The sequence below is a fragment of the Euleptes europaea genome, chromosome 16 (assembly GCF_029931775.1).
Source record: "Euleptes europaea isolate rEulEur1 chromosome 16, rEulEur1.hap1, whole genome shotgun sequence".
Taxonomy (NCBI): Eukaryota; Metazoa; Chordata; class Lepidosauria; order Squamata; family Sphaerodactylidae; genus Euleptes; species Euleptes europaea.
Window position 1 is genome coordinate 24,062,015 of NC_079327.1, and position 19,013 is coordinate 24,081,027.

Here is a 19,013-nt window from a genome sequence, read left to right on the forward strand (position 1 = left end):
GGCATTCAGCCGGATGCCCTAAGTAAGTTGGGACAGCAAATCCTGGAATAACACAGGATATAGTATATTGTCCTTTTTGCTTAGTTTTTTATTTGTTAATAAAAAAATAATTTTTTATTAGTGCTTGGAAAGCTGTTTTGGCTCTCCATTGGAGGGGAAGGCAAGGTTAAAAATACTTAAATAAACATATATTGCCTTGTTTTAAATATCATTTTATACAGTACAGGTTGAGTATCCCTTATCCAAAAGGCTTGGGACCAGAAGTGTTTTGGGTTTTGGATCATTTCAGATTTGTAATATTTGCATATACATAATGAGATACGTTGGGGATAGGACCAAAGTCTAAACACCAAATTCATTTATGTTTTATACTTAGCCTGAAGGTAGTTGTACACAATATTTTAAATAATTTTGTGCATGTGGGGCATCGTGGGAAATCTGCCATTGGCGTGACCAGCCTGCACACGTGCTATTTTATTAGCCTTTGTGGGCGTTCAAACAGTTTTAGATTTTGGATGTCGGATTTTGGGAAAAGGGATATTCAACCTGTATTTATATGTACAGTGTATGTCATTTCTGTAAATCAATTTACAGTGCTGATTTATTAATCTTGAAAACTGCTCATGTACATTTTACAAGAAGTAGTTTAATACAAGAAAACAGAAAATGGCACAAATACAAAGAATCATGAGTTCAATTCTCTCAAAGGAGAAGTGAAATTGTAACAGCAATTATCATGTCGAAACAGAACTTCAAAATAATCCCTAAATGTCAGCGATTGATTGGTTTTTTCCCCCCTCAGCAACATCCTGATATTTAAATATTCAGAGACTCTTTGAGCGGGGAAAGATCTTTCTCTCCTTAGATTAGATTGTGCTTGCTGTGTCATGGATACGTTTATGGCTAAACAGGAATTGGATGACTTCATAACTAACCTTGTAAGATATCCCCCAGAGCTAATGCTGAGGAAATATAATTTATTGATAGGCAAACAAAGGTTTCTTGATGAGAGAAATGAACAGAGGAGCAGGAGGTTAGAAGCAATGTTCCAAAGCTTGCGAGAACTAGCCTAGAAAGTCAGTGAAGTGTTTCAATATGATGGAATTAAACATCTGGAGAGTTACCTAGTAACCTGAATATTGCTGTTGAAGTGAACCACATCAGGAACACCTGTCAACGAGTAAAAAAAATATGAATGAATGTTTTCAGCAGAGAAGCAACCTCATATTAAGAGTATACCAATCCTGCTGCATCAGACCGAGGGTCCATCTTGTCCCCATTTACACATTACAGAACACACAGGCTGGGTCTGGGCTCTCCCAATTTCTGTCCTGTGTATCAATCAGACATGAGTTGCAGGTTCTCCTTAATCCCCCCACTGGATTCAGATCAAAATTATGGAGAATGGGCTTCAGCTTTCCCCTTGTGCTATTTTATACACCTGTAATGGCCAGGGGGCATTATTTGGCCTGCTGGGGAAGCCCACATGTATACCAACGAGTTTATTAGTGGTATAAACTAGATTTAAAATATGTTAATTACTGAGTTAGATAAATTAGTTTTTACAGTGAGTTAGTAAATCCATTCCAAGAAGTTATTACCAGTGTGGAAATAGTCTTTGATCCCTTATTTTCTTCTATAGTTTTTACCAGCATTATGAGCTTCCAATTTATTTTATTGGTTCTTGTTTACCAATAGTAGAGCAGCTTGTTTTTGATGAGATAAAAATTCTCTTTAAAGCAGCATGTGTGTCAGCATGGTATATCCAGAAAAAAGTAATCAGTGTTTCTTTCCCATGGGTTGGATCCAAGCTTTCATTAATAGAGAAAGTTTGTGGAAGAGTTGTTTTATGCCTTTCCCTTCCCGGCCTGCAGGAACAGTGTGAGATTTGATTGGGGCGGGGGCGGGGGGACTGCAGCCAGAAGGAGGAATCTCCCCACATATTCTTGCAATGAGTAAGGCAAGCACTATGGGACAAAACCATGCACAAAAGTAATCGTATGTGGTTTCTGCCCATTTCCTTTCTGTATACAACCCTCTTGTTTGTTTGTTTGTTTGTTTGTTTGTTTGTTTGTTTGTTTGATTGATTTCTTGCCCGCCCGCCCTGGCCAAGGCCAGGCTCCGGGCAGGTCACATCATTTCAAATATATATCAGCCATAAAAAATTTAAAACTATAAAACAATAGCATTTTAGCTAAATGCAGACAAGTCTCAAGATGGCTTCCATTCTACCGACTTCCACACACACCACATCCCATGTTATTCCTCATGAACAATTTTGGGGTATGCTACAGTGAGAAGAAAGCAGCAAATATCTCTTCTGTGTATTCAATTTGTGAAAAAATTGGATTGAACACCATGGATTTTTAGTATTGACTACATTGTAGATATCATTAAATTTGTGGGTTATTTCAATCAACAGATCGGATACTGCAGAAATTTCCTTTGATGCAAGCAGTAAAATTTCTGCCATTTCCTCACTCTTGCAGTAGAGCCAGCATGGTGTAGTGGTTAAGAGCGGTGGTTTGGAATGGTGGAGTCTGATCTGGAGAACCGGATTTGATTCCCCACTCCTCCACATGAGCGGTGGAGGCTAATCTGGTGAATTGGATTTGTTTCCCCACTCCTACACATGAAGCCAGCTGGGTGACCTTGGGCTAGTCACAGCTCTTATAAAGCTCTCTCAGCCTCATCGACCTCATAGGGTGTCTGTTGTGTGGAGGGGAAGGGAAGGTGATTGTAAGCTGGCTTGAGTCTCCCTTAAGTGGCAGAGAAAGTCGGCATATAAAAAACAACTCTTCTTCTTAATTCTCTCCCCACATTGTTCCTGGAGTCCTCTGTCCTTTACAAGAAGCATTATAGGAGCATTTTGAATACAGCGAGATGTGTGGAATAGTACTACTTAGTTACCACAGGTGACAACTGGCAAAAGGTTTTTGGGGGGCAGGGATATGGGGAAGAGCTGTTGGTCAAAGGTGTTCCACTTCCAGGGAAAACCAGGAAACTAGGAATCACTGTAAACTATGGCTTTACCATAGAGTTTCTGGCAATTTCTTGAGTGGATTGATTTCACTTCTGGGTAGTCCTTGGAAGTGATGTAACATCATTGGCATTTTAAAAAACTTTTATTTTCTCCTGCTGGCTGCCAGAGCAGCAACAGGAAATGAGAGCCAGCGGCTTCTATCAGCAGAGATTTTTCACATGATCTAAACTGTAGGTTCTCAACAAGGGGGGAATTCCCCCCTGAGGGGAAATTTTAGGGTTCCAGGTGGGGAACTGGGACCACTATTCAGCAAAGTATGATGTCCTGTAGATTATGTACAATCTGTAAAATTGTGGTTTGTTTTTAAGAACTGTCAGACTATCTTGGGAAGGGAGGAATTATATTCTGAACAATGGTGAAGGGGGGGGGGATGGAGCAAAAAAGGTTGAGAACCACTGATCTAAACCAAAGTATAATCCCTTACGTTATGGATCAAGTCTAATTTTAAATTATTGTGATGCAACGAATGTATTTATTTTAGACACATCTTTAAACTTTTAAAGTGTAATTATTAAAAATATATATATAAAAAGAAGGAACAAATATAAATGACTGCTTTTGCAATATAAACAATAATATTCCTGTGGCATCTTAAAGACTAAGGGCAGGATTCAAGAAATCGTGACAGTATTAGCCAAGGGAAGATATTTCTTGGTTTTTCATGAACAGTAGCGCTCGGGTGTATGGACATACACACATGTAAAAACACATCCATGCCACATGTTTTTGAAGCTAAGTGGAGTTTCTAAAGCAGTTCATGAGGAATCGGATGTTTAAAAATTCTACTCGACTAGCACAACTACATGACATCAGCTTGTATTTGGAATTCTGGCCCAACAACTATATTTTGCCTGGAACCTATTTTGTCAGTTGTGAACCCCTGGTATTCTTCCAGAGTTACAATTTATCTCCAGACTACAGAGATCAGTTCCCCTGAAGGAAATGGGAGGACTCTAGAGCATCACCTCCCCTCCTAAATCTCCTCCCTCCCCAGACACTGCCCCCAAATCTCCAGAAATTTCTCATGCCAAAGTTGGCAACCCGAGACTAATGTAATTTCCGTCTACATTCTTAAGACATTTCATTGTAGAGACAAGAAAAACAGGGATTTTAAATAGCAGGGGTTTCAACCCTCTTAAAATTTCATCTGCCTTATATGAAACGTTTTCAAAGCTTCCTTCACAAAACTTATCATTTTAGTGGTGTTTAGCTTTTGCATTATTCTAATCCTGAATATTAAAAGAGAACCAAATCCTCTTCTTAATCACACAGGCTACTGTTCTGGCATTCATTTCAGCTGATTTTTGTAGGGAAGATTCTGAGGGTCAGGTCGGTACAGAGAATTTGCCAGCAGGGAAGAGAGGGGGAGGACCAAAAGATATAAACGGAGGCAGAAAGTTGTCCGGTGTGACTCAGATGATGAGGAAGATATAAATAGGTTTTCATCATGCATGGGGGAGTGGGCACCCGAATGCCATCACCAGGTTCTGAACACAGCATGTGCGGATGTAGAAAGTGTGTGCATGTAGGTTTCATCCCCACAATAAGAAGCGTTCAGAAAACTAATAACAGGGATGGTGTTTGTGTACTAATGGTCTGAAAATCATGTGTGCCCGCATCCCTTCTATGCGTCCATTTGCACTGGTGTTTTATTAGACCTAATGCCATATGCAGAATTCTGTAACATAACTGTATAACTTATCTATTTAATTGGTTCCATAGCAGGAATAGACATATTTCTAGTACAGTCAATAGATTAGAAATAATATCTTCTAATGCTCATTTTTCTTGCTTCAGATGGACATTGTTAAACTGAAGATTTCTCTAGGCTATTTTAAAGGTAAATGTCCCCTGTGCAAGCTCCAGGTCATTCCTGATCCATGGGGTGTCGTCACATCCCGACATTTACTAGGCAGACTTTGTTTACGGGGTGGTTTGCCACTGCCTTCCCCAGTCATCTTCCCTTTACCCCCAGCAAGCTGGGTACTCATTTTACCGAACCTTGGATGGATGGAAGACTGAGTCAACCTTGAGCTGGCTACCTGAAACCAACTTCTGTTGGGCTCGAACTCAGGTAGTGAGCAGAGCTTGGACTACAGTACTGCAGCTTACCACTCTGCGCCACGGGGCTCTCTAGGCTATTTTAAACTTAGTTATTTTAAACCTGTTTTTCCCCTACTGGATTTTAATTTCCAACTATAGTGAATATTCTCAATAATGTCATGATTGTTAGTAACAAGTTCTCTTGATGGATTATCCACTTGGATGATGAGTAATTTTTGAAACAGTGCTTGCACACTGGAAAATAATTTAATGTTCTTTTCTTTTAAGAAAACTTGTGGTAGAATGTTGACAGTTGCGTAATTTGCTAAATGAGATCTGAAGTCTTTTAAAGTCACTGTGAATTGCTGGAGATACTAAAACCCAGAAATGCAGGTCAGTAGTGGAACTGGTGTGTTATTTGTAGAAATGTACTATGCAAAGGCACAAGATGGTATCACTTTAAGCCAGACTTTGCATGCTGAAAAAAGTTAAAATATAAAGAAAGAAAGAAGAAAAAGAAACTGATGTAAGAGAAACAAAAAAGGGAGGAATGAGCGATGCGGCTGAGGCAATGCCACTGGGAATTCTGGTTTGGGAGAATTGCTTTTATGGAGGTACTTGAAGCGTAGTAATTCTAATGCGTTGCTGAGCTGAAGCAGCCCTTGTTCAATATTTCTTCCTATCTCTGTCACTTGGCTGTTAATCTCAGGTGTTTATTTATGTAAAGTACACATTCAGAAAGAAATGTTTGATAATACTTGGCTGTCACAAAATCTAGGCTATTGGGTCTTGGATAGCAAGCAGCATAATAGGCATGTCCTCATGCGTGGTGTAGTGGTTAAAGAGCGGTGGACTCTAATCTGATGAACCGGGTGGGTTTCCCCACTCCTACACATGAAGCCGGCTGGGTGACCTCGGGCTAGTCACAGTTCTCTGAACTCTCTCAGCCCCACCTACCTCACAAGGTGTCTGCTGTGGGGAGAGGAAGGAGATTGTAAGCCGGTTTTATACCCCTTAAAAGGTAGAGGAAATTGGCATATAAAAACCAACTCTTCTTCTCAAGAAACATCATTTCCTGCTAGAACAGTGGTCTTCAACCCCTGGCTTGGGACTGTCAAATGGGTTTTTAGAGCTGTACCTACTGGGTTGCTGTCGAGACTGAGCCTCTGCCGAGAGCCAGCCTTGTTTGTAGAGAAACCGAGCCAGGTCAGTAAATTCAAACCACCTTTAAAAAGCTAAAGGCTTTATTGAAGATTAAAAGATTTGAAATTGATTAAAATACAGGTTACAGAATCTTAAGGCACAGAAAATAAGAAAAAGTCTTAGCTGGCTAAATATACTTTCTAAGCTGTTACATAGCTGCAGGTCTTAATAGCTATAAGGTTGCTGTTCAGGCTTTAGAATAAATTGCTTGCACTGAGGCATTGCAGAGGAAAGTAGAAGTAGAAAGTAGAAGGAGTAAGAAGGTAAGATAAGTGACCACCATGAGGCATAGCTTAATTTATGGGAAAATGGACTCAGGTCAGATGATCCATGACTCCCAATCAGAGTTGTTACTAGGGAGATGTCTCTGGATGGTTCAAACTGGTTTAGGCCAGGATAGTGTTCCCACGAGAAAGAATGATCTCATCCCCCCTCCTATCTTCCCTCAGATGAGCAGAATCACTTAATAAAGCTGGTATGCACCACTGTCCCTGAGGGTGCTATCTGCTAGGGTAACAAGCTGCAGGTGTAGCTTGTTAGCTAAGAAAGTTGGCTAGGCCTCTGGGAACTGAAAAAGCAAAACTTAACACACACACAATGGCGAATAAACCGAAGTCAAGAACAACATTGTTCTTCTGTCTTCCTTACTGCAGTACCTCTCCTGGTTCCTGGCTTGTGTGTCCTGTCCCTGATCCTTTAAAGACCTCTTTACTTGAAGACAGCTAATTTTTTTGCCTCACAAGTTCCATCAACACGACGTCTTCTTTGAAAGCTTAAATTAAACTACAGATGGTTACTGATGTGGAGTATTTGCTAATACTTCAAAGCTGGAAAATGTGTGATGTTGACCCCTTTGTTAGCTTGACTTGTACTGGCCTATAGTTGATGCTATGCGTGTACAAACATTGCAAAGTCAGCAAGACTTTAATTATATGTTTTGCAAAACCTACGTGGAGAGGATGTGGAGCAGTGATCAACACCAAGATCTGGTGGGGAGCAAGAGAACAAGAAAATTAATCTGAAGATATGGTCTGAAGTTTGCCTTGGGTGTCCACTGGTGGAAGGGCTTCCTTGCCTCCCCCTCCCCATGCAGCCCCCAATGCTGCTTTGGAGAACAGCCCCACTCTCAGGAACTATGGAGAAGGAGTCGGAGGTTTGCAGATGGAGGGTGGGATCAACGAAAATCATCTGAAGTGGTCATTTGCTGTGATCCCTCTTCATTAACAGAAATTTTCTGAAGGATCTAGCCCATTGCTTCAGGAGAGATGTTTCATATTTGCCCAGACTCATTTTTTATAGGATATATGTTTAAGAAAGTGCTTAAATGTATGCCCTGACCTTGTTCTTCCATTTCATGTATACTTCACTACAGATGCATGAGACTTCTCGGGAGATGCATAGAAATGGAAATTAAGAGAGGGAGCCTATAAAAGGATTCTGGAGAAAGGAGACAGGAAGTGAGAGGCAACCTGTGCATGTGACCTCAAGTAAACAGAGAAGACAGCAGGGCTGCACCCATTGGTGCTGCAACAGCTGGCAGGAGAAAAATAATATTTAAAAATCACAATTGGGTGATGGCATGATATCACTTCCAAGGGAGGGAAAAACAGAAGTGAAGCCAGTTTTCTAGGAATCAGAAGAACCATAGAATTTCTGGCAATTCCTAGAGAGGCGTGATGCCACTTCCTGGAGCAAATAACACACAGGTTGAAAAACAGTATGAAAAACAAGTTGAAGACTCTCCTCCCATGGTCCCAAACTAAACTGTGTGTACAGGAATTGAGGGAATGTGTGGCTTACATCTGACTGAAAGACAGAATGGGAAAACCAGAAATAGCCTGTGTAGATCAGAACATAGGAATTGACTAGTAGTCTGCCTGATCTAGCTGTAAAATATTACCTTGGATTGGCAGAAAAAATGTCTCCAGCATTGAAAGAAAGGTCTTAGGGCACAAGAAGTATGAAGGATTGTCTTGCTGTTGTCATCTTTTTCTTTTTTCTTAAATCTGCCTCTGCTTTGTACTCAGCCCCGACTGAAAGAACATAATTTTCTACATGGCGTTATGAATACTGAACCAAGGGGTGGAACTTATTCCAGATAAATATACCAAGAAACAGGTGTGAAAAATTATATATGGAATTATGCTGATGGGTTTGGGTAGAACTCCACACAATCTAGAATGGTAGGTAACAAACTGTAAAGGAATTGAGGGGCAGGTAATGAAACTTGCTTGTGTGTGACATTGACTTGGAAACTGTTAGTGTCCATTAACCATCAATGTTCTTGAATTTTCTATCCCCTCCCCATGGAAATATGCACTTCAGCAAAGGTCTTTTATGCATGGCTGTTTCACTCGCCATCACTGACGACTTCAAATCTGGGAAATGTGTGATGTTGACCCCTTTGTTAGCTTTGTTAGTTCCCCCGCGTTTTGCCTGCGTTTTCAAATTCGAGATAAAACAGGTCTCTGAAAATGTGGGCAAAACATGGGCAAATGCAGAAGGAAAGTGAAGCAACCTCTGATGGTCAGAAATGGCATGCATAATAAACACAAAGACCTGAAGTCATTGGCGGGGTGATGGCGAGTGAAACAGCCACGCATATAAGGCCAATATTAGCCCTTTGAGTGATAAAACACGAAAACATGGAAATATGTATTGTCGAAGGCTTTCACGGTCAGGGTTCATCAGTTCTTGTAGGTTATCCGGGCTGTGTGACCGTGGTCTTGGTATTTTCTTTCCTGATGTTTCGCCAGCAGCTGTGGCAGGCATCTTCAGAGGAGTAACACTGAAGGACACCTTCAGTGTTTCTCCTCTGAAGATGCCTGCCACAGCTGCTGGCAAAACATCAGGAAAGAAAATACCAAGACCACGGTCACACAGCCTGGATGACCTACAAGAACCGATGGAAATATGTGTTTTCTGGCTCAGCAACAATTTGTTCGATGGGATGGTTTTCATTGTTCATAACCAGACACCATGTCTTGGGTTTTTTTTTAAGCCACACTGTGCCCAGGTAGATACGCTTTTGCAGAAGTCTCTACCGGTAATTTTCATCTGTGCAAAGTTGGAGGGCGTGGTGCTGAGCTCCACTCTATGCAGATCCTCATTCTTATAAATGTAGAGTTGACTCGCATTGCTTTTCTGAGTATTTTGCAGCCCAGAGACGTGTAGCTCCCACAACACGGTTGCTATTGAGCAAGGAACGGCTTTTGCCTTGTCCTTGCGGTAAAGAGCACATTTTATAATCAAGTGCCTCTACGGGATCAGCACTGCACAGAGCCTTTGACTGCACTAAACCATCGATTTATTTATAGAAGACAGGAAAAGTGACCTTAAATTGTTTGAATTAGCACACATGCAGAGTCTCTGTATGTCAGCTGTTGCAAATGGAATAAAAGACAGGCGAGACAGTTTCTCAAATAAAGCCGCACTTCCATTACAAGGTAGTTTATGGTACTCTGGAGTCATTCACATCCTTTACCGTTGTAAACAGCGGAATTCTTCCTCCTACACTGCAGCATTAAAAAATACATGTATTCCCTTTGCAAAGGAACCGAGCAAATCTGTGCCTGTCCTATAATGCTGGAGAAGGAAACAGAGCAATCGTAGATCCATTTCCAACAAAAAAAGAATGATCTCATTAAATAGCAGTCACCGTTGCTAATGTCCTTAATTGAGGCTTGATTAGTTACATTCATAGGGTGAAGATGAATGAACCGAGGAAACACTGGCCAGGCCTGGCTTGTCATGTATCCTGTTGAAATCAGTAGGATTTCTTCATGTGCAAAGTGCATAAACAGCTGAAGGGCAGGAAACAGGAGGTACTCCCCACAATTATACTGTAGAAAATGTTGAAATGTGACAATCCAATCTAAGAAAGTGGGGACAACTTTAGGACAGCTAAAAAGGGTTGCCAGCTTTCCAGTGAGGGTGGGGGGATCCTCCATCCTCCAAAGGAAGTATTTCTTCACACAACACATAGTTAAATTGTGGGACTCCCTGCCCCAGGATGTGGTGATGGCAACCAACTTGGAAGGCTTTAAGAGGGGAGTGGACGTGTTCATGGAGGAGAGGGCTATTCATGGCTGCTAATAAAAAATTGATACTAGTCATGATGCATACCTTTCCTCTCCAGGATCAGAGGAGCATGCCTATTATATTAGGTGCTGTGAAACACAGGCAGGATAATGCTGCTGCAGTTGTCCTGTTTGTGGGCTTCCTAGAGGCACCTGGTTGGCCACTGTGTGAACAGACTGCTGGACTTGATGGACCTTGGTCTGAGCCAGCATGGCTTTTCTTATGTCCTTATCTCCATCTCCTAAAGAAAAATTGGCATTAGGCTGATACCAAAATATCACTTCCAGATTTCCCTGGAAGCGACTTCCCACCATCACCAATGGTATGCTTTCCCACATCCCCCCTTCCCTCGACTCCTGCTGGTTGTTGGGCCAGTCCTGACAACCTTACAGCTGAATAAGATCTGGGCTGAGCTTCTATCCATCCTCTGTTTAGCCTGGGTGTGGCTAGAGGCAGGAGTTTAAGGCTTTTGCAGCCTGGGATACTATGAATGCAGTCCTAAGTAGAGTTGCACCCTCCTGATCCCCATTGACTTCAGTGAACTTAAAAGGGTGTAACTCTCCTTAGGATATCACTAGGGCTGCCAGGTCCCTCTTCACCACCGGCAGGAGGTTTTTGGGGTGGATCCTGAGGAGGGCAGGGTTTGGGGAAGGGAGGGACTTCAATGCCATAGAGTCCAATTGCCAAAGTGGCCATTTTTTCCAGGTGAACTGATCTCTATCGGCTGGAGATCAGTTGTAATAGCAGGAGATCTTTGGCTAGTACCTAGAGGTTGGCAACCCTAGCTATCACTGTAAGTAAGCCAGGTCAGCAAATCCAGGATGTCCTGTGTTGTGTAGTTTGTTTTTCTATTTGCTTATATAAATTGTATTTTTAATTATATTTTTGTATTTAATAAGTCACTTTGGGGTCTCCATTTTGGGGCAAAGTGGGATAAAAATATCAAAACAAAAAAAGAAGTAAGATATTTTGGTTTTCTGCCAGAGGACAAATTGCTGCATGGATTTGCCAATGAAGTATCTCATCATTCTGAGGCATACTCAAACCAAGCAAACTGCTGGAAATGTTCAGAGTCTGAAGGGACTTTCTTTCATCAATGGTGGACATGTAAAAAGAGCCAGCTGTTCTAGAGGACTATACATAAAATAATTCAAGATATTCTGCAAGTGCATTTTGAATTAAACCCTAAATTTATGTTATTGGGGTTCACAACCCACAAAAGTGAGCCCAACCCAATGAGAATTCTTCCAATATGCTACAATAGCTGCGAGAATCTTGTATGCATCATATTGGAAAAATCCTAAGACCCCAACAAAGAACAAATGGATCCGCAAACTATTTGACTTTGCTTTGATGGCAAAACTAACTTGTCTGATAAGAAAATCATCGTTAGATGGTTTTATATGTAAATGGCAACCATTTTATGATAATTATGCTTCACTGTTGAACATGGCTAACTGCATGTAGTTGGATACGTAACTAGAATTGTGAAGAAACAATAGATATATTAAGGAACAGTCTTTAAGGGAAGAAAGTTTTATAAGTGATGCTGTTAGAGTTAATATTAGTAAACGATTATTAGATGGAACATTAGACACATTGATGCTATATTTTAATGTTAGAGAAACTTTGGGGTGCACTGTAAGCTATTGAGAAACATTATAAATGTACTGACTAAACTTGGACACAGGAACCTAATTTCTTTCCCCATTTTTCCTTTCCCCATTTCCTTTTTAATTCTGTACCCTAAAAGTCTAATAAAAATGGTTTAAATCATTCTGAGGCATACTTATGGCCACAAAACAACCAAAGTTGAGGTTTTTTGTGCTCTTGACTTTAATACTGATTAAACATTTGTTTAACTGACCCATCAAAATCTTTTGGATATTAAAGTCTTTAATTATGCTTAGATTATTACATTCATCTTTTAAACCTGCCTAGCCCTAGAGTCACTGGTAGGGTTGCCAACCCCCAGATGAGACCTGGAGATCTCCTGGAGTTACAACTGATCTTCAGACTGTTGAAATCAGTTTCCCCTGGAGAAACTGGGGACTTTGAAAGGCTATGGCATTATAGCCTGCTGAGGTCCTCTCCTCCTCAAACTATGCCCTCCCCAGGCTCCACCCCTAAATCTCCAGGAATTTCCCAACTTGGCATTAGCAACCTTAGTCATAAGGCAAATAGTTTTTTAAATTTAAATATCTATTAAATTCTGCTGAAGCTTCAATTGAATTCTAGCCTTCAGGCAGATCAGCCTTGAGGAACATAATTCTGTCTGAATGTTGAAGCTAAGCATGGCTGGGCCTGACCAATGTGAGACCAAGTGAATTCCAAACATGCAGCTAAGATTTAAAATTAATTCAGAAAGATCCCTTTTGCATTACGTTCACTAGGAAAAAAATCCAGGCTTATCAGTTTGAGAGATGATAATGGCATATTGTGTAGCAGTGAGCCAAAATTACATGGTTTGTTATAAGTTCTCATGAGTCCCAAAAGCATCTTCGTCTTTGCTAGGTTGTTTTTGCAATTTATCAAACTCATCTGTGCTGATTCAATACTTTTTTAGGCAGCATTTTTTCTCCTTCTTTTACAGTGCACTGTTACTTTGTCGGTGACATCATGAAGCGACATTTTTTGCACGATGACATCACAGATGCTTGTAAAGAGCGCCGCTGGATTGCCCCGGACAACAGGATAAAACTGCAGTGAAGTCAAATAAGTCAGTGAAGGTACCTGAATACCACCAGCTAGCGAACACAAGGGCACTGAAGAGCACTGGAACCATGTCTGTGTTCTGCAAGGTGAGTTCAGAAAATTATTCAGCTCTTTTGAATTTCAAATATCGAAGTTTAAACATTACTAGGCAATTGTTACCAAAATGCAATGACCAGGGCTACCAGCATGGAACCTATGTACCAACTGCGTTCTTTCCGCATTCTGATTGCTGTTTCTCCATTGGAAAAAGCTATGATCCTTCTCAAACAAAGCCCTTTACTTGAGGAATGGAAGTTAGTCAAGCACCATCTTTGTCAATATTCAGAAAGAGGCATAAACTGCTCTATTCGGGAGGGCATGTCATTGATTGACGTGAAGGATTTTAATACAATTAGCGCTGGCAGTGAATTTGTCTGTGCTAATTGCGTTATTGACATTTCCCACAAGTCTGAAGATTGGATCAAGGGGTCCAATTCTATGGGTCCCCACAAAACGTGTCCCATCCATCCATCCATCCATCCATCCATCCATCCATCCATCCATCCATGCATGTTTTTAATGGGGAAAAACAGCCTTTTTTCTCCAGAGTAAAAGGAGAGAAGCAAGCCAGCATCAACTACTGGTCAATGCTTCCTATGCCAAGAACGAACACAAGCCCAACAGAACCAAAGCAGAGTCCAATAATACAGCAGAACAACAAACCAATGTGGCAAGCCCAACAGAACCAATGTCAAACCAGAGGATCCCAGCAGGGTTTGTTTTGTTTTGTTTTTCAAAACCAAGGGCAATACACAGAAGTCCAACAAAACAATCTTAAGCAAAGGGGGCAGAAACATGGGCTTTGAAAGACCCTGGAATGCAGGAGGTATAGGTCATCTGTAGGACAATTCAAAAGTAGAAGTTTCAGTGACTTTTCACAATAGCCATAAAGGTGTTCATCAGTGCAATCCTTAACAGAGTTACACCCTTTCAAGCCCATTGAAATTAATGGTCTTAGAAGTGTTTAACTCTTACAGTGTAAATCCTTAAATCCCAATTCAGTAATTGTTTTTCCATGCTACAATTAGGGCTAAAATGCCTTCTGCAAGCAGCCTGAGAGATATTTTTTAAAAGCTAGCTTTGTGTGCACCATGACATCACTTCTAGGGAAAACCAAGTTTTCTCTCGGCAATTCCTAGAGTTACCTGACATCACTTCTGGTTTTCCCCAGAAGTAACATCACAGCTCACTAAATGCTGCCCCCATATCCCCACCTCCCAAGCTCCTGTCGGTTGCCTCCTGTCGGTTGCTATAATAAATTTGTTTGTTTTTGTGGTGCCCCAAAGCACTTCTTTTTCTGTATTTGTAGGGCAGAGCAGTTGTAACACCCCTTAAATTTTTTTGCTATAGGGCTCTTATTCGTGGCAATGAAGCCACCAGTATTGTACATTAATATTGAACACATGAACACATGAAACTTCATTATACTGAATCAGACCCTTGGTCCATCAAAGTCAGTATTATCTACTCAGATTGGCAGCAGCTCTCCAGGGTCTCAGGCACATCACCTGCTTGCCTAGTCCTTTTAACTGGAGATGCCAGGGATTGAACCGGGGACCTTCTGCATGCTAAGCAGATACTCTACCACTGAGCCACAGCCCCTGTAATTTAATATTATGTATTAAATTTTTAAAAGCACAGATGAAAGTGAAATAGGAGTCAAAAGTCCCAGTCAGGATCAGACATGGTACCTTATATTTCTGTGCCCTGTTGCTCTCGCCCCTTCAACCTGACCAGGAGCATGTGTTGAAACACTCGGTGCTTTACCCCCAGGACTGCTTTTTCTCAGTCTGCTCCTCGCAAATTTTACTATCAAACTTACAGTTCGACAAAAGTACCCCTCTTGTTTTCGATGTCTCTGTACTGAGTTACTTGCCTCTTGGTGAACGGTGGGAAGGTTGGCCCATCTGCTTACCAAAGAATAACAGTGTGTCTTTAATGAGAAGAGAGTACAGGTGTGTGAGTGGTTTGGAGTGGGTGCATAATTTAATTAGGTCTGCCATAAAAGCATAAGGAGTAACAATAGAAAGAGACTATTGCTAATTGGAAAAAAAGATGGCTATTGCGGCAGGATTGTGATTGCTGTTCATCTTTTGTTCAGGCTGTATATGCGGGTCAGGATAATCTTTCATACTTTGAGTACCAAGAGCATTCATGGAGCCAAGTGATGTTAGCGTTGTTTGTATAATGAGTCTTGCAAAATCATTTCAAGACAATATTTTCTGAAAAGGTACAGATCTGTAGGATAGATTTTTCTCACATCACCTGAGGCAAGAAATCAGTAGCACTAAAAGGGCTCTTTGTAGTGTGTATTTTGGGGACATGGATGGAACAAACTTTTTAGAAAATGTTTTCATTAATTAGGGCAGTTTATTCTTTGCTCCCCAAATTCCAAAAGTTATGTAAGCAGTTTATTTTCTTCATTCTCTTTTATATTAAAGTGGATTGATATTTCCTTTTAAGGAATGAGGCTGAATTTTGAAAACTGTATGGTTTGATTCAAATATCCCCATTAAGATTCGGTTTTTTCCTTGTGAGAAACCAATCTACAAGTCTTTGTTCTTCCACAAATTTCTCTTTCCTCATAGTTCATTTTTTCCTGTTTGAAAAGGTAACTTTTCAATGTTACTTTTTCATATAAATGGCATTGTATTCAGAGGTCAAATTGTCTCCAATTTCTCATTGGTACTGTCTCTGTTGTGTGTGGGGGGGTAACTTGAAGCAGGAGGCAGGAGATACCACTTTGGCTGTGTTATTATTACCAATTCTGGATTATTTTTACACCTCCAGCCTCCTGCTATTATAGCTGATCTCCAGATGACAGAGATCAATTCCCCTGGAGAAAAGGGCTGCTTTTGACGGTGGACTGTATGGCATTATACCCTTCTGGGGTCTTTCCCTTATCTAACCCCTGCCCTTCCCTGGCTCCACCCTCAAATTTCCAGGAATTTTCAAACATGGAGTTGGCAACGTTACATCCTCCATTGTCCCAAGATGCTGACAGGGCCAGGCATCTCAGACTCACTCAGCCCTTCCCCACCTGCTTGGGAAAAAATGCAAGCTGAATGCATTTTGTTGAGAAACCATATTAATTTTCTATATATATATATTTTAAAAAACTAAATCAGCCTTGTAAATCCTATAATATTTAACTTTTGAAACGATAATGAATTATTAACGGAGCACTTGTAAAATTACCAATGACTGGAATTTAACAGCTGCCTGGCATTTTTTTTTTTAAAGCTACTTAATAGTTTTATTTCTCAACTCCCAATATGGAAAGCCATTCTATGGAAGTTTTATTTCTTATTAAAAATCATTTGTGTCTTTTGTGGGTGTGTGGTTCTGTGTGGAGATTCACTGCAAGTGATTCTCAGGAATGGTAGTGGCAAGCTTCAAAGAGTAATTTATGTATTCATCAGTACTTCCTTTGTTGCTAATCAATATATTATGCTCCTCAGGTATAAACCTGATTAGCATGGCTCTCAGGCAGGTGTGTGTTGCAAATGGAACATTTTGTAACTGGCGACTGGTTAGCTCAACTGGTTTTACTGGGTTTCTGTCCTTAGTTTTCAGTGTCTTCATTGTGTAAGATTTATATCTGACAACTTCAAAGGCTTGGCGGCCTTTGGTCATTGGGTAGATACTATCTCACTGTCTTTGTGCTTCTCTTAGCTACGCTTGCCCGGATCGAATGACCAGGAAGGGGATCGAGTAGACAGCCCACCTGTAAAGTGAGACCCCTTGAGCTGCTCTAGCTTTTCGATTTGGTAGATAAGGGGACGTATGTATTGCAGACCACCAAGCTCTCCCCATTATACTGTCTGTGCTCTGGGACTGAGAAGACAGATGAAGATATATTGTGAGTGCTAAATCACCTTTGCCCAGGGAGAGGTGAATGAAATGCCAAAGACAAGTTGATCCCCTGGACCACTGCAGCTGCTACATTTCTCTGCTGCATTTTGTTACAGCAGACTGTAGGATTTTGATTAATATTGCTGGGGCCACTTTGTTTTCTTAAGGCATTGGAGAGAAAAAAATGAATAACATTTTAAGATAGTTGTTGATTGCCTAACTTTTTTGGGGGGGAGGGGGGCAAAAGAAAGTGAAACGTTGTGACTGCAATTTCAAAAGGTAATTCTTACCTTGAACCAAATAGACAGACATAGCATAGCCTCTCATTGGTAATTTTACAAGATCGTTTCTATACAGTCACTTTAAAAGAGATGAGCAGTGCTGTATCCAGTGCAGAGTTAGACCCTTCTAAACCCATTTACTTCAACTGACTTAGAAGAGTGTGACATTGATTAGGATGGGATTATATGCCTATTAAATGGCAACATTAGAAGAAGTTGGTTAGATTTAGATTGGATTTATTAAATACAGTCATAACAATAACAATTTAAAAGGATAACAATAAAAATGTAAAAAGGAGCAATCACAATAGTACACCATCATACAATAGTACAATTAACATAGCAATAAAAATTTAAAAAGGAGCAATCACAATAGTACACAGTCGTACAATAGTACAATTAATGAGCTGTTTCACATAGCAACAACAATCTCCGTATTCTGGTAGCAATATAACAAAACTTAGCCACTGTATGTGAGATGGTGGGATTCTCATTGTCAAGTAAAAAATTCACTATCATGACTAGAGTGGCTAGTGTATCCAGGGAACCTGGACAGCAGAGGCGAGATTAGGCTATTTCTGACATCCCTATAAAATTCACAGTTTAGTAAAATATGAACAATTGACTCAATCATGTTGGCACTGCAGGGGCATAACCGTGCCTCCATAGGCCAGCTTTGGAATCTTTCACTGAGCAGGGCTGATGGAAAGGCATTAAACTGAGCTCTAGAGAAAAGCCATAAGTATTTATAGAAGGCGACAGCTGATAAATATGGTGCAGCGGAGATTCCCACCCATGACTTTAGTGGCCTGTAAAAGTTTGGAAGGAGAGCTGTCTCGTTCTACAACTCAGTGTCAGTAAGGAGTTGATAAACTAGGGGTTTTGCCTTCCTAAATCCTAGCTCGAGTAGTTGTTCAAGGTCTAAGCCTATCATGAACAGTTTTAAGGCAGTTGTTTGGATTACTCCAAATGTCCACTAAATCCAGCATGTTGTGTCCAAAAGGGGACATGTAGATGATTCCATTAGTCCCACAAGCTGAGCATTGGGGCAAGAGTCCCTTCTGCTACCCATTATTTGATCTCGGCATCTGGTTCTCAGAGGAAAACTATTTCTGGCAATAATTTCCTTTCAAAGGGTTGGCGTTGCTTATAGCTTTGTATACATGATCATAAATGGATCAATGAATTCTGCAGGGCCCGCAAGATGGAAGTATTCTACCAGGCTTATGGTTGAGGTCAGCTACGGTTTTACCTGTAAATACTGGCTTCCCTAACCCTCCCAACCCTCGCTGTTGATTCTGCCACCTTTATACCAATGGAAAGCAACCCTGGTATTCCTTGGTGGTCTCCCATCCAAATACTAACCAGGGCTGACCCTGCTTAGCTTCTGAGATCTGACGAGATCAGGCTAGCCTGGGGCATCCAGGTCAGGGCTTAGGGGTATGTAGTCAGATATTAATGACCCTAAAAGTTGTCCGACATACCCAGCTTTGGTTCAGGTGGGCTATATCCAAGTTAGGGAAAGGTTTCTCAGAACAACTCCTAGTTCTGTGAACATTGTGTCATGGACTGCCCCAGGTTAGCATGGGAAGGTGAGTCCTCCTTGGAGGAGAATCTGCCTCTGCCCTCACAGACGTGCCCTGAGAGGCAGATGCCACAGAGCCTCCCTGGGGGGAACCTTCACTAGCCCAAGCACTAGGGTTGCCAACCTCCAGGTACTAGCTGGAGATCTCCTGCTAATACGACTGATCCCC